This window comes from Hyperolius riggenbachi, chromosome 1, assembly GCF_040937935.1.
Source record: "Hyperolius riggenbachi isolate aHypRig1 chromosome 1, aHypRig1.pri, whole genome shotgun sequence".
NCBI classification, from domain to species: Eukaryota; Metazoa; Chordata; class Amphibia; order Anura; family Hyperoliidae; genus Hyperolius; species Hyperolius riggenbachi.
In genome coordinates this window covers 246,174,878-246,191,253 of record NC_090646.1, presented here as the reverse complement: position 1 = coordinate 246,191,253, position 16,376 = coordinate 246,174,878, and the positions used below count along the sequence as shown (strand labels likewise).

Genomic DNA, 16,376 nt, shown 5'->3' with positions numbered 1-16,376 from the left:
CATTTGGTACTGACACTTTAACAGTTGTCCAGACAAATTAATATGTAGCTACTTCAAGAACTAAAAAGGTCACATTATGAATTCCATATCTGCTGATCAGGCAGGTGTCGGACAAAGTTTAGTAGGTGCCACAGCTAAGCAGCAGAGGATATCTGTGTAGGATTTAGGAGCCCTCCCCTCCCTCTGCTCCTCAGCGTCTAGCAGCAATAAGTTTCAGGGCTGAGGTTTGTGCAGGGAGCCGCTCTGTGCTGGTAGACGGTAGTGGCTGTGTGGGCTGGGAGTACCAGCTAGCAGGCAGCTGCTCAATCACTAGTGGGAGCTGCAGAGGGACAGCCAGGAGAGCTACGAAGAGGAGACGGGAAGAGTGGAGGAGAGACGGTCGCCGAGACGCAGCGTCCAGCGAGGAGAACAGTCAGGCACAAGTTAGCAGCTCGCACTGTCTGTTGGCTGCGTGCGGGAAGAGGAGCTGGTAACTTTCAGCCGTGCCAGGTAAGCGCAGACAAGCGAGCACAAGCCAGACGAGCTCAGCAGCTCTAACGTGATGCCCATACATTCCGCAAGCAGGAATTTCCCAGCTGCATTACTGGGCTTCCTATGTCCACACTAACAGAGCTCAGACAACTTGCTCCATGTACAGAACATGATCCTTTATAAGTCTATTCTCACATGTCTTGTGTGTTGTGTAATGTTCAGGGGGTTGCTTCGTGCGCACGATGGTTGCCTTGCATAGAGCAGTGGGTAAGCGGTTTGCTTTTTTTGCTAATGTGAAATGGTTTGTATCACCTTATGTGTAAATAGGTGCTGCATTTTGAAAAACTGCAGGCAATAGAAAGCCTGCTTCCATATTAGCTTATGAGGATTGGTTCCCAGGCTCTGTGCAATTGGAAAGAGTGTCAATTGTATTTGTGTAAATAGGACTGTCATTCCAGAACATTGTGACCAAAACACAGGTCACCTGGACACTTGGTTTGGCACATATATATGGTTCCATTCTCCAGTGCTCAACAGGATGTGCTATCCTGTTCCATTATATGTTTTATTGGTGTTTTAGCTCAATAGAGTACCTTCAGTAATACATGATGCCAAAGTAATCCGTAAAGTTTTTTTTTTCCTTTCCTTTTAGGTTGTACTTATAAGCAGACATAGTTTACAAAAGTACACTTTACTTACAGATTAAGGAGTCTGTGCTTGTAACTATAGAACATGCAAAGAGGCCCTATCCTCATCATTGTCTTCCTTGTTTTGCTTGTGTTCTAAACTGATCTGTGACCGAAAAGTAGTTTGCTAATATACGTCCTAATCAGTGGCATAACTAAGCCTAGGGCCCCAGTGTTGGTTTCACAGGGGGCCCCCAGCACTCTATTAATATGGAGCCACAAAACTTATCAAGGAGGTGTCAGGGAGGTGTATTTAAAGTAAGGAAATAGTTTGTTAAAGATGAGGTGATCAATATCAGCATAGCACCATTGAAAAGCTAATAAGAAGAGTTCCTAGTGGTTTCTTCTGGTCCAGGGGCCCTGGTGCATTCGCAACCTCTGCATCCCCTATTGCTACGCCACTGGTCATAATTATATATGGTAGATAACCCCCCTCCCCAAAGTAATATTGTTGCTGAAGTATTAGTACTAACCACAAAACATAGTGATAAAATAGAAATGGAAACTAATGTTATTGAAAAGTTGTTATGGATTAGAAACATCACTGTAGGTGCAATTTACTTCACATTTATATGAAGTTTTCTTGATTTAAAAGAAGAAGAAAGAAAAAGAAAGAACTGGGTTTTCTGTCTTTAGTAAGTAATCAACCCAAAACCTTATCATTTAGCTTTAGGCAGAACGTGACAGTGCGCTTTCACACTATGCACCTTGGGTTGCATCATAGTATAAGTCATATTCGCAAAGCAACACACTGCAGTGATCGGACAATGGGCACATTCACACTTGCGTGTCACTGCAGTGTGTCGGATTTCATCGTAAGAACGTAAGCTGAGCTGCGTGCTAGGCATGGCACATGCACCCCTAAGTTATCAACGAATGCGGTGGTACTGTGCATTGCGCTGTATGCATTATCCAAAGATATTAAATTTTAAATCTGTTACTATATTCCATACATGCCCATCACCAGGGCTGTGGAGTCAGATACATTTTTAGGCCCTGCAGCTGAAGTTGACAAAACATGTATGACTCCAAATAAATTTAAACTGTAATAAAAAAAAAAAATACAGCAAATTCAAATATTCTATCTCACAAAAAAATAGTCATAATGAAGTTCTCTGCTGTAAGAATAAAGCCAAGTGCATAATTGTGTTATTAGTGTGAAGTTCAACTGTTTCAGAAATGCAGCACATTTTGATATCCGCATAGACATCAGAAAAATCCCTCAAGGCGCTGTCTGATGTTCACACTGAAGCGCTATGCAGTCGTGCATCCCGAAGACGCACTGCTGCATGCATTTCAGTTCGTAGTGCTGCGCAATCCCGTTAAGTGTGATCGAATGGTATTGGTAACGCAGTGGCCACAAACACAGGAGTCATGGTCCCCTGTGTTGTTGACCAATGCACAAGTGAAGTTGAAGCTTGTGTTTAGAAATACATACTAACCTAAGGCAAGGAGGGAAGCCTCTGGATCCTAATGAGGCTTCCCACAGCGTCCTTTGGTCCCCTATCAGCTAGAAGGTCCAGGCTCCTCTTCTGGCACGAGTCCGGTTGTGCTGTGGAAGGTCAGCTGGAAGGTCCAGGCTCCTCTTCTGGCATGAGTGTGGTTGTGCTGTGCATGCTCCATGCTACCGCACATGCACGAGCGGGTCCGGCTTACTGCACAGGCATTGCCGTACTTGTGCAGAAGCAGTACACCTGCGCTCATGCTTGATAAAATGTGCAGCCCCAATTAGATTACTGACAAGCCCTTGCTGGTAATCTTTTGAGGGTCCGCGAGTAGCAGCAGGGGACCGGAGGACGCTGTGGGAAGCCTCTTTAGGATTCAGAGGCTTCCTTCTATTTAGGTAAATACTGTATGGGATTTTGTAGCTTTGGCTTGGGTACACTTTAAACTGGCCAAAACAGTAGAGCGTCAGCTTGTTAGCCAGTAGTTCTTTTGTGGTTAATGACGTGCATGTTGCCTTCCTTCAGACAACATGTATTGTTACGTGCAATCAGACTTGAGTCAGAGCAACTGAGCATGCTTGTTCGGGGTCTATGGCTAAAAGTATTAGAGATAATCAGCAGAAGCAGAACAGCAAGGTGGTCTACATTGCTTGAAAAAGATATAAATGTGCCTTCCATATCCCTCTTATTTTAGGCATCCTTTAAAGTGGAAGTAAACTCAAGAGTTTTCTCTGCTTTAAAAGATTAGCCACAGCATGATGACCTTCATGAAAAAAAAAATCTTCATAACAATGTATTAAAATCCTAAAAAAAAAGTTTACAATTTGGTTTCACTTTGCAGGGAGCACTGAAAAGGTTAAGCTTCTGTATTTACTGTATGGGTAGAGCTGCCTCTGCAGAACTCTTGCAGTCTGTTCACAGATCAGTGTTCATTCAGAATTTTTTCCCAGCCGGATGGCATGAAAATGTAGCCGGTTGGGATGTGAGGGGGGAATGCGGGGCCAAGGCAACTCTGCTTACAGCATTTAAGGAGCATGACAAGGCGAGCCGATGACAGCCGGGTGCTCATCAAAATTAGGCGGGTGGAGCACCCGGCTAATAGAGCCCAGGGAGAACAGTACAGATGCGGATAAGAACTTGTTAGACACTTTGATCTGGAAGAACATCCAAAGAACAAAGAGCGGTGCATTTTTTCAGCAATTATATGTGGAATAAGGACTAAAGCTACGTACACACATACGAAAACGATTGTTCGTTGTGAATGACGAACAAACTTTTAATTGATGAAAGAACGACGTAAGTAAAGTTAGCTTTTAAAGGTGTGTACTGATCTGATCGTTAGAACGAACGTTACATCACGTAAAGCAACTAAGAAAGAAACTATATAGAAATGAAAAGTTCCATGGAGAAATAGCAAAATGCGCATGTCAAGCCTAGTACGAACGACCATTTTCCAACGATGTACTACTTTTGCAAACGATCGTCGTTGGAAAAAATCCGCCAAGCTAGATTGTTCGTTTTCAACGATCTAGCTCGTCCATCGTTAGACTTAATGGTCAGTGGCTGCTTTTTTTTAAACGATCGTCGTTTGAAATGATCGGGGAACGATCGTTTCAAACGACTATAGTCGCATGTGTACGCACCTTTAGAGTTTGGATCTGCTTTAAATACAGAGGAGCAGGAATGACCAATGAGATGCAAATTAGTCAGAGTTTATGCAGTATTATGCAATTGTTTATGCAAATGTATGCAGATTGAAATTAGACCAATCAAACAGTGCCACTTGCGTACAAATTGCATAATTCTCCATGAACTACCGTATTTTTGGGACTATAAGAAGCACTTTTTCTCCCCCAAAATTGAGGGGAAAAAGTCAATATACAGATTCGCACTATGCAGAGCAGGTTGCAGAGTGGCCAGGCTTACCTAGCTGTTGATCGCACGCTCAAATTCCCCTCCTCTGTCTCAATATACGATATGCGTGATGCACAGGACAGTAAAGATGGGAAGTTCGGATCTTTTCAATGATCCGGATGATTCAAATCGGATCATTGAAAAGATCCGGATCTTTGATCCGAATCTCGGATCATTTTACTACGGAAGCATTCGGGGGTGAAATGACTAGCAGGACAGGAGAAGGGGAGCGGGGTGGAAACACAGAGAAGGGGAGAAGATGGACAGAGGGCAGGGAGTGGACAGAGAAGGGAGGAGGGACGAGCAGAGAGCAGAAATGTTTGTTTGCACACAATACCCACATGCTGCAATCATATGCTTTACATATATTTCACCTATATGTTCATCTGTACACTTTGAATGTAAAGTAGCACAGTGAAAGAAAGCATTCCCCAAAGCATTCCCAGAAGATAAGTGCAGCTGTTTAGGGCAGTGCAGGAGGATCATATTGCCCTGCAATCACAGTGCCTGCAAAGTTACTGAGCTGTGCTGAGCTGAATCAAAAGCTTCCAATGTGTTCACTGTGCACAACTACGAACAGACAGCCTGTAATGAGCAGCACGTTATCGCCAGTATGTGTGCTCTACACATATCTGGCAGTGGCATCGATGTCCCCTCTCTCATCTACCTGTCCCTGGCTCCCCTCCAACTGAGCAATCCATCTGTGCTCTGCTTCCAGGACCCCGCTGCCCGCTGAGAGGGGGCGTGTCGCTCATGGCCCCGCCCCTTTTGCGATCCGAATCACTCATTTTCATGATTTGGATGATTCGACTCACAAAAGAGATTCGGATCAAAGATCCGAATCGTTCATGATCCGGACAACACTACAGGACAGCACTCTCTCGCTACGTGACCTGGGGGCGGGGTTACGCATGTCGGCAGTGAGAGGGCCGAAAGCAGCATGGTGGCCTCTCTGCCAGGGACTCCGAGGACCGTGGGATGCTGGCGGAAGGCACCCGACACAGCAGGATCTGCTCTGGACATGCTCCACCCTCCATCCTAGTGCACCCTCTGTGACCTGGCGGCGCATGTTCATCGTCAGTGAGAGGGCCAGAAGCAGCACGGTGGCCTCTCTGCCAGGGACTCACAGGACTGCGGAATGCTGGCAGAAGGCACTGGACACAGCAGGATCTGCTCTGGATACACTCCCTCCTCAGTCCTGACGCTCTCTCACTCCGAGACCTGGCAGGGGCTAGGCCGGGGTCATGAACATCAGCAATGAGAGGACCACATGGAGCATGGTGGCCTCTCTCTCATGGCGTACTCCAAGCGGGCACTGTAGACGTGGGCTGCGGTATCCTGGAAGGACGCCATCCGGGACACTGCAGGATCTACTCAGCAATCCGCTGTGGGCAGTGCTGGGTGCGTCATGGGACTTTGAGCAGTGGGCGGGAAACAACAGCCTAAAGATGCAGCACCTGTTCTTGACATCGGGAACCCACCAATTAGGCACTGCTGGTTGCCTCATTGTTCAGGTAACACATTGCAATAAGTTCAAAACAGATGTACTGTGTCGGCTGATACGTAAAGGGGAATAGTGGGGTTAAAATAAGAACCTTCGTTAGGCACTTCGTACAGATTTGACAGTTTCTGTGGTGAATTGAATTTAACTTGCCATCCATTGTGAGAGAAATGAAAGAGAACATGCATGCTTTATATGCACTAGTAAAGCAGATGGTTTTGTTGCAGCCTTGTTTGATTAATGTTCTCCGATGGATCATATTGACAGTAGCTACTCTTGTACTTATTAGCAATTTACTTATGGAACAGGACAACTTAACTGTACTAGCATGAGTGGGGGGGGGGGGGGGGCTCCACAAGACACCCCTGCACCATGGATGCACTAGGTTTGGTATACTTTTTTTTTTTTTTACCCTGATTTTTGTCCTCCACACCTAGGTGCATGTTATAGTCCCAAAAATACAGTAATTTACCTCTCACTCATTCCTTACAGAGGAGTCAGAGTCGAGGTTTTCGTGCCGGGAGTACCAGAAACTCCAATTTGGAGTCGGAGTCGATGGATTTATACTGTATATTAACTCCACAGCCCTGCCTATCGCAATGTATGCCATGTGAACTTAGCCAAAGGGTTAATTTTATTGCTACAGTGGCTTGCAAAAGTATTCGTCCCCCTTAAAGTTTTCAACATTTTGTCACATTACTGCCACAAACATGAATCAATTTTATTGGAATTCCATGTGAAAAACCAATACAAAGTGAAGTACACGTGCAAAGTGGAACGAAAATCATACATGATTCCAAACATTTTTTACAAATAAATAACTGTAAAGCGGGGTGTGCGTAATTATTCAGCCCCCTGAGTTAACACTTTGTAGAACCACCTTTTGCTGCAATTACAGCTGCCAGTCTTTTAGGGTATGTCTCTACCAGCTTTGCACATCTAGAGACTTAAATCCTTGCCCATTCTTCTTTGCAAAACAGCTCCAGCTCAGTCAGATTAGATGGACAGCGTTTGTGAACAGCAGTTTTCAGATCTTGCCACAGATTCTCGATTGGATTTAGATCTGGGCTTTGACTGGGATATTCTAACACATGAATATGTTTTGTTTTAATCCATTCCATTGTTGCCCTGGCTTCATGTTTAGGGTCGTTGTTCTGCTGGATGGTGAACCTCCGCCCCAGTCTCAAGTCTTTTGCAGACTCCAAGAGGTTTTCTTCCAAGATTGCCCTGTATTTGGCTCCATCCATCTTCCCATCAACTCTGACCAGCCTCCCTGTCCCTGCTGAAGAGAAGCACCCCCAGAGCATGATGCTGCCCCCACCATATTTGACAATGGGGATGGTGTGTTCAGAGTGATGTGCAGTGTTAGTATTCCACCACACATAGTGTTTTGCATTTCGGCCAAAAAGCTCCGTTTTGGTCTCATCTGACCAGAGCACCTTCTTCCACATGTTTGCTGTTTCCCCACATGGCTTGTGGCAAACTGCAAACGGGACTTCTTATGCTTGTCTGTTAACAATGGCTTTCTTCTTGCCACTTTTCCATAAAGGCCAGCTTTGTGCAGTGCACAACGAATAGGTGTCCTATAAACAAATTTCCCTACCTGAATTGTAGATCTCTGCCGCTCATCCAGAGTCACCATGAGCCTCTTGACTGCATTTCTGATCAGCGCTCTCCTTGTTCGGCCTGTGAGTTTAGGTGGGCGGCCTTGTCTTGGTAGGTTTAGAGTTGTGCCATACTCCTTCCATTTCTGAATGATCGCTTGAACTGTGCTCCGTGTGATGTTCAAGGCTTAGGAAATCTTTTTGTAGCCTAAGTATGCTTTAAATTTCTCAATAACTTTATCCCTGACCTGTCTGGTGTGTTCTTTGGACTTCATGGTGTTGTTGCGCCCAATATTCTCTTAGACAACCTCTGAGGCCGTCACAGAGCAGCTGTATTTGTACTGACATTAGATTACACACATGTGCACTCTATTTAGTCATTAGCACTCATCAGGCAATGTCTACTGGCAACTGACTGCACTCAGACCAAAGGGGGCTAAATAATTACGCACCCCCCCACTTTGCAGTTATTTATTTGTAAAAAAATGTTTGGAATCATGTATGATTTTCGTTCCACTACTCACGTGTACACCACTTTGTATTGGTCTTTCACTGGGAATTCTAATAAAATTGATTCATGTTTGTGGCAGTAATGTGACAAAATGTTGAAAATTTCAAGGGGTCCGAATACTTTTCCAAGCCACTGTATGTGGGCTCATTTTGAAGAACTTCCATGCATTTTAGGTCCCATCAGGACGGGAAGTTAAATCTCCCTATGGTCAATATGCAATTCACTTTTTCTCTTGAGTTTTCTCCTAGGAGATAATTTTTAATATTTTCTTTAAAATAATTTTTCAATACTTTGCACGGGAAAAAAGTACCAAAAAAGTGGGCGAGAAAGTACTATCAAAATTATTTTGAGTATTTTCTTTCTTTCTGGGGATTTAAAGGGACATTTATTGGTAAGGTGTGAACAGATCACCAAGGAGAAGACTCAGGTGAAAAAGTGAATTGCACATGGGCCTGTGTGCGCTGCATAACACACACTACAACATGGGCATAATGCAATGCATACTCTGCACATTTTAACATGCACATTTTTTCATAGCCTATAGAATTGCTACGTAACAGGTATGATATCTTTCATTTAATGCAGAAATACACTATAGAAGGTGCATTTGGATAATGGGATCCATTACAAAGCAGAAATGTGACCATACAATTGTATTATTATTATTGATTTTTAAAGCACCAGTAACGCAGCATGCAGGAACATAAATAGGCCCATATCCTTTTAACTGTTCTCATGAGTTTTCTCCAAGCAGATATTTCCAAACCGTATCAATAAAATACCTAAATATTAAATAATAAAGCTCTCACCAAGCAAGAAATTACTCAAAATGAGTTTAATATCACTTGTTTCCCTAGTTTTGAGTATTCTTTCAATTGATAGGTGAGGAAAAGTTATTTTTATTTTTTTTAGAAAAGGTGAAAAATCTCTTTGGAGAAAAGACAAGAGAAAAGTTATTTGGATAAAGCCCATAGTGTGAACACACCCAAAGGATCTGAACACACGCTTCTGCTGCTGTGTGACACGGGTGGCTATGCTTTTTATAAATACATGGCACCGGTATTCTGACATCAGTTCTCAATTTTGTAACTTCCTTCCTGATGCTCTTTATGACACCTCATGGACAGCGGAGATTCCCCGATATGATCAAGCAAAAAGCAGAACCATTCCAGACATCTGATAATCATGTCAACCTTTATTAGTGCAACAATACAGAGGTGTCAACAGAAAGTAGGAAGGTAAAAATCTACACAACAGAAAAAGGGCGTTACAGAAAAAGATCAAATGATTTTGTGTAATCCATTCATAATTTTCGTGTAATTTCTTGCTAATTTTAGCAGTTAATAGCAAAGCCCTCATACATGCTATTGTCACTAATAGCATGTGCTACGTATGTTAAAGGACAACTGAAGTGAGAGGTATATGGAAGCTGCCATATTTTTTTTTCAAAAAGGGGTCTACATGAAAAGGGCGCCGGTAAAAAAGGGCGCCTGATGGAGCCCATATATATACCAACTTCGGCTACAAAAAAAGGCGCCTGGTGTAGCCCATATAAACTTCGGCTACAAAAAAGACGCTTGGTGTAGCCCATATAAAAACTTCGGCTACAAAAAAAACAAGGCGCCTGGTGTAGCCCATATAAAAACTTCGGCTACAAAAAACTCCGGGATGTGTTAATTACTATTCCCCCTCCAGGGCGCCATGGATAGTGGGGGAATGAAATAATTCGGCTTCCAGCGCTTGTAGCCCATATACAAACTTCGGCTAGAAAAAAACTCCGGGATGTGTTAATTACTATTCCCCCTCCAGGCCGCCATGGATAGTGGGGGAATGAAATAATTTGGCTTCCAGCGCTTGTAGCCCATATACAAACTTCGGCTAGAAAAAAACTCCGGGATGTGTTAATTACTATTCCCCCTCCAGGCCGCCATGGATAGGGGGGGAATGAAATAATTCGGCTTCCAGCGCTTGTAGCCCATATACAAACTTCAGCTAGAAAAAAACTCCGGGATGTGTTAATTACTATTCCCCCTCCAGGCCGCCATGGATAGTGGGGGAATGAAATAATTCGGCTTACAGTGCTTGTAGCCCATATAAAAACTTTGGCTACAAAAAAAAGTCAATAATATGGGCTACAGAGGGGCACCTTACTGTAGCCGAAAAAAATATGGGCTACAAAGGGGAGCCCGCTTGTAGCCGAAAACCTTGTAGCCGAAAAAATATGGGCTACAAAGGGGAGCCCACTTGTAGCCTATATCAAAACTTGGGCGCCCTTTTCTACACCTTGTAGCCCATATTTCCAGAAATAACATTGATGTCTATGGCGGCGCCCTTTTCATACAGGCAGCTCGGGCGCCCTTTTCAACCGATCCCTCAAAAAGACCTTGAAGTTTTTCTGAAAATCAATCTTAAAAAGGCAATGGTTTTTAAACGTTGAAAAGTGACAGTTAAAAAACCATTTTTCCTTTGCATATTTAAAGAGACTCTGTAACAACATTTTCAGCCTCATTTCTTCTATCCTATACGTTCCTATACCTGTTCTAATGTGGTCTGGATTACTGCAGCCTTTTCTGGTTGCACTGTCTCTGTAATATATTTAATCTTCTTTTCTTTGTCAAGCTTTGTCGACCCAGAGAGGAATGCACTGCCTCTACTGTGATAGGGAAAAGTTATGCATGTCCCCTCCACGCCCCCTGCAGGCTCTGTGTGTGTGCTTTGTTTATCCTTCACAGACATGCCTCTGCTCTCAATTTCAGCTTGTCTGAGGGAGGAGGGAGCTTCTCATGCTGAGAAACTATGAGAATCCCTGACTGGAGTGCAGAAAATTCACTATATAATAAAAACTTGTAGTATACTGTAACATGATATATTTGATATATACTCTACTTTGCAGTGTTCACAAACAAAAAACTTGGCCGCTAAACAGGAAGTGATGTGTATATATATATATATATATATATATATATATATATATATATATATATATATATATACATATACATACATCACTTCCTGGTTAGCGGCTACGTTTTTTGGTTGTGAACACTGCAAAGTAAAGTAGGGTCATGGGCAGAGAATGTGCTTCTGCCATGCTGTTTTTTCTAAACCTAACCCTTGCTACAAGGCACATGACTAAAACCACTCTATTGTTGTTAAAATTCTCCTGTTTAGCTGAATGCTAAACCTAGTCCTAGCTTCCAAGTCTAGATATGTGATAACCAACGTGATGGTGACCACACAAACAACCTCTTTTAGTACTAAGAGCATGGACCTGGCAACGTCTTCAGTAATTCAAGCTCTTTTATTAGGGCATCGGGATACAGCAAATAGGGCAAGTATCGATGATGTTTCGAGAGGAGCTCTTCTCTTTATCAAGTCAACATGCCCTCTGAATACAGACAAAGCAGCCTTATATAATGGTAGCCACACATTATATATTTTCAGGTTATAAATTTATAGATTATTTATAGATTTTACTTGCCTCAGAAATGGGGAGCCTTTGGATGTCTCAGAGGTTTATTGGTCAGGTGTTCCATGTCCACTTCCACGCTATTCCTCCCCAATATTTTCATACCTAAGTCTCCCAATCCTATATATGCACCATATACAGTATATGGACCATGTTAATATGGTCAGATAGTGATTTAATCTACCCATATATACATGGTGGATCTATAGTAACCACTTGAGGACCACAGGCTTACACATCCCCCCCCCCCCCCCTCCCAGTGACCAGGCAATTTTTTTTACTGCAGCCTTAACAGTGTGCTGCACGGCTATACAACGTCCATAACCACCCAAATGAATCTTACCTCCTTTTCTTGCCACCAGCAGAGCTTTCTGTTGGTGGCATCTGATTGCTGCTTGCATTTTTTTTTATTAATTTTCTTTTTTTTTTTTTTCTAAATTTCCTTTTTTTTTTTTTTAATTTTCATCCCTCCCCACCGATCAGTGTTAGGTGGTCTTAGGGGCAGCACCTTCCTGCCGCTGATTGGCATTAGGCAGTTGGGAGGAAGTTAAGCATACGTGTGTTTTGCCCATTTAGTCAGTTGGGCACAAGGTGAGCCAAATGATGGCTCAACCCCCATGCTGCTGCAAATAAAAAAATGTAAAAATGTAGGGCTTTTTTAATTAATAATAAAAAAAATTTCAGCAGCAATCACTTAGCACCAAAAGAAAGCTCTGTTGGTGAGAAGAAAAAGGGGTAAAAATCATTTGGGTGCTATGTTGTATGACCAAGCAATTGTAAAAAATGGCCTGGTCACTAGGGTGGTATAAACCTGTGTTCCTCAAGCGGTTAAAAGTAAATAAATATGGCTACCTCTGTATCCCGCTGCTTTAGGTTCCCTTTAAGGCTGCCATCACTTCTTCAGACCTGCCCAAAGCTGACTTCTCAATCCTTTTTTGTTTTTGTAGAAAAGGAGAAAAGTGGTTAAAAATTAAAACTAAAATATTTCAAATAGTTGGGATCATACATTAAAGTTATTTTTGTAGGGCTAAACACCACAATTGTGTTTTCCTTGCCTCCAAAATGAAATGTATTATCACTGTTGTTAGTGGTAAAATAGTTTCACAATGGAAGTGGGAAAAGGAAGGATTTAGTTTATGTTCAGTCACAGACTATTTATTTTACATGTTTATTTAGCTCTGACACTTTTTCCACAATGCTTTAAAAAGAACATTGAACAATTGCTCATTTTGTACATTACATCACTTTTTTTGAGTTTTACATTATTCTCAGCAAATGTGCTTAACATATCCTCTTTTCATTACATAAGAAAACCGTGTGCTGCAAAATCAGTCATATGAAATACTCTTTTTTTTTTTCCCAGCAAAGTAATCCTGAAGTCAGGCTCAAATATACAGGTTGTTAGGCTGCATGCAAGGCAGCCTTATCACCCTGTCAGTACTGGCAGACATGTACTGTAAACCAGGACTCTACTATTCATATTTACATTGCTATTCAGGAAAGTCCAACTACATACCCTCCCCTGCTTCCTATGTAGGGGCATTTCTAGGCACAGGCCATCTAAGCCTGAGACATGCCCTTCATCCCTTCTCTCCCACTACATTAAGCTGAAGGAGCTCAGCTGGAATGCCGATCGGGAGCACTGGGTCAGGAGCTGACTTTGTACGCTGTGGCCCCTTCTCCCTTGCACTGGTAGCCACTTACTGATGACACTGCAGGGAGCAGAGGACACAGTGTACAGGGACAGATGTGGTTGCTGATTATTTAGAGGCCTGAGGGTCAGTGTGGGAATGCAGGTTGGCGAGGTAATCTTCTGATTTGCCTTGCTTTGGTCTGCTGGTTACTATATTATGGCCAAAAGACCCTCAGTCATCAAGGAGGCATTTAATGTATTAGAAGTCTGCTGCTAGCCATGTATCTACCCTCTACTCTTCTTCCAGCCTCTTATCTACCCCTACTCCTTATTCAGCCATTTAGCCAGGCTCTGCTTCCCTGCCTGGTACGTATATACTCTCCACCCGTCTGTCAGCCATCTATTCATTCTCTGTTCTCTGCCAACCTCTTATGTATCTTTCACTTCCCTGCCTGTCATTTATTTACCTTCTACTTCTCTGTCAAGCACGTATCTGTCAGCTATCTAGCTAGCAATTCTCTAGTTAACACTACGTAACACCTTATGCATGCCGCTTATCTGTCTGCCAGCTATCTGTCTGTCACTTACCCGCCTGTAACTAGAATCTGGTTGCCACTGGGAAATCTAAATAAATGCAATTGCAGCATTTTCCTGTGTGTGGAATTTGTTTTGTGTTGAAATGTGTACATAACTGTGTGTTGTTGAAGTCTTCCTGTCATTGCTAATATCTGCATGTCTATGTTTTTTGTTGTCAATATTTGATTGTCTTTGGTAATATCTGCCTGCAGTTTGGATTATCAGCATGTCAGGGCCCTTTTTCGCTACACACGTTTTGATCTGATAATTGCGGTAGTGGATAGAAGGTAGTGCGATCACTTCACAATGCCATTTTGCATGCGATTGTGTTTTTCTAGAGGAAGAGGACCATGACTGATTTCTGACTACCTTTTATAATATCTACTTGTTGTTGGTACTATTGCCATGTCTCTGATATTTACTTGTTACAAAATATCCGCCTGCCATGACATTATCTGTATGTCATTGGCATCTGCCTGTTCACGGTATTATGAGCATGTGTTTTCAATGTACCTATTGTTGGTATTTTCTGCATGTAATTGATATATTTCATTTGCAATTCATCTCATTGCAATTCACCTGTCAGTAGCAATACATTAAATACAGAATTGAATATAGCATCATTATTATTATTTTACTATAATAAATATTTAACAGTGTGTGCCTTAACTTACAATTGACTCACAAAACTTATCTCCTAAATTATTCCTATCTGTTTCTTACATATCTATAAAATAACTTTTCAGCAATTTAAAAACAAAAAATCATTTAGAATAGATCTTCCCGATTAACTTAACAGTGATATTTCTTTTGTAATTGCATATTTAATAACTTGTCTGTTGTGCTTACATTTTTTCAGTAAAGGGCATGTGGCACAAAACTACCGTGCCTACTGCACAGGGCTGCGGAGTCAGAGGGCTGGTGCACACCAGAGCGGTTCTGGAGTGTTTTTTAAAACGCTAGCAGGGGGAAAACCGCTTGGCTAATGAAAGTGAATGGGCTGGTGCACACCAGAGTGGGGTGTTTTTTCCATACACGCAAACTCGGGGTTGCAGCATTTTTTAGATGGCATTTCTGCCTTAATGTTAAAGTATAGGAAAGTGGAAAACCGCTCTGAAAAACGCTAGATCAGAGCGGTTTTCCAGGTGTTTTTGTTACAGAATCTGTTCAGTAACAGCTTTACTGTAACAATATTTGAAATGTGCTACACAAAAACGCTCCAAAAAAAACGCTAGGCATGTTTAGAAAACATGCCTAGAATCGCTCTGAAATCTGCTTCAAAAACCTGTAGCGTTTTGCAGATCTGCTAGAGGTTTTTGGTGTGCACTGGCATGGAGTCGGAGTCGAGGAGTCAAATTCAGGGCAATTTTGGGTGCCTGGAGTCGGAGTTGGAGTCAGAGTCGATGGTTTTATAAACTGAGGAGTCAGAGTTGGAGTCGGATGATTTTTGTACCAAATCCACAGCCCTGCTACTGCATTCAACTTAGCTTCATGTATTTCTATGTTATACCACTATATGTTATGGACACATGCACTGCTCACCATAGCACACTGAACTGCTTTTTATCTGCTTTTTTGGTGCCCAGAGGTGCTCTGTAACATCGCAAACCACAGCTGAAAATTTGGCCACACTATTGTGGCGCTCAGACAGTAATTTGGGTGCCGTCAAAGGATGGAGCTCAAATTACTTTAAAAACAGAGTAATTCAGCTGCCAGCAACAGCTGGTGGCTGAATTACGTCTTTCGTACTATCCATGGCGACATGGAGGGGGAATAGTAATTAACGCCACCGGGACTTTTGCAGGAGCAGGGTGAGTCTTTTTCGGCTTCACCCTGTGCCATAATTTCCCAGCACCGTTTTTACATGTATACGCTCTGAATATTTTGGGATCTTTGCAACACCCTATCAAACTTTCAAGGGATACTGATTGTACAAAGTATTTCTATTGTTTTATTATAATCTTTCTCTTTAGAAATGGGGTTTCCTAATAACTGTATGTAATTATGGACAAGCCATTTCCTTCACTTTTCCCTTAATTAAGTGAAAAAGCATGACCCTCAAATAAAACCAACCCACCCAACTTGAATGGCAAGAGGATGAGGTGAAAGGGAATTTAAAAGGAACCTAAACTGAGAAGGATATGGATTTTTCCTTTTACAATAATACCGGTTGCCTGATTCTCCTACTGATCCTGTGTCTCTAATACTTTTAGTCTCAGCCCCTCAACAAGCATGCAGATCAGGTGCTCTGACTGAATTCAGACTGGATTAGCTGCATGCTTGTTTCAGGTGTGGATTCAGCCACTACTGCAGCTAAAGAGATCAGCTGGGCTGCCAGGCAACTGGTATTGTTTAAAAGGAAACATCCATATCCCTCTCAGTTAAGATTCCCTTTAAAAGCAGAGCAGCCATATGTTTTCCCCAAATAGTATTAGGTAGAGATGCCTCCAGTATCAGTAGTCTGTGATAGTGCCCTCACTATAGATAACCAGAGGTTTCTCCCAGTATAGGTAGTCAGTAGTCAAAGTCAAAGGTGTCTTCTCTAATACCCCCCTCCCCCAGTATA

General features: G+C 42.5%; 1 protein-coding gene across 4 annotated transcripts in view; it reads left to right on the top strand.

The window, feature by feature from the left end:
- The first annotated feature begins 252 nt into the window (after positions 1 to 252).
- Positions 253 to 16,376, top strand: part of BMPR1B (bone morphogenetic protein receptor type 1B) — a 664,739-nt gene continuing 648,615 nt past the window's right edge. For all 4 annotated transcript variants that reach the window (XM_068232346.1, XM_068232391.1, XM_068232364.1 and 1 more), the window contains exon 1: positions 253 to 489. The gene's annotated coding sequence lies outside the window, so the exon portion shown is untranslated. The remainder of the gene's footprint in view (positions 490 to 16,376) is intronic.